This window comes from Condylura cristata, unplaced genomic scaffold (genome assembly GCF_000260355.1).
Source record: "Condylura cristata isolate star-nosed mole 26May11 unplaced genomic scaffold, ConCri1.0 scaffold00005, whole genome shotgun sequence".
NCBI lineage: Eukaryota > Metazoa > Chordata > Mammalia > Eulipotyphla > Talpidae > Condylura > Condylura cristata.
Genome location: NW_004567106.1, coordinates 58,160,696 through 58,161,374, shown reverse-complemented (window position 1 = coordinate 58,161,374; position 679 = coordinate 58,160,696).

Here is a 679-nt window from a genome sequence, read left to right as displayed (position 1 = left end):
GCGCCGGGCCGGGCGCATGCGCGCGGCGCTCCCGGGCGTGCCGGCCACACTCCCCCCACCCACTCCGAGAGCTTGTCACTTCCTGCCCTCGCCCCATCTCCGTCCGGGGTCAGTCAGTCGCTCCCTGTCGCCGCCGGAGAGTCTCTGCTTCCCCCTTCTAGCCGCTCCGCCGCGATAGCTCAGCCTCTTCGGGGAGGGCGAGACAGAGCGCGAGAGAGACTGACTTAATAAAGTTTCCTGAAACAACAACTACTGCCAAAAAAGGCCCAAGGTGGGGGGAGACCCCCGCCTTCCCCGCCCCTCTCCAAAAGCCGGAGGGACCGTTGCAGGTGGAGCGGCGCTGGAGGCGATCCGGGCTCCCGCGGCAGCCGTTGCCCCGGCGAGGGGCGCCTGAGGTCTTGGCCGCTCGGGTTCCGGCTCTTTCGGGGGCGGCGGCTGCGGCTGCGGGGCGGTTCCTCCTGTCAACTGCCTGCGCCCGCGCGCCGCCCGCTCGCCCAGCTCCCCAGCGCTCGGCTCGGGCGGCGGCTGCGGCTGCGGCTGGAGGTGGGTCGGTGCTGCAGAGCGGACCCGCCTGGTGTCGAACGGCGCCAATTCCTTTCACCGAGTTCGCGAGGGAGACGCGGAGACTCGCCTGGCGCGAGCGAGCACGCAACGTCCTCTCGCCGGGGCGGCGCCGCGC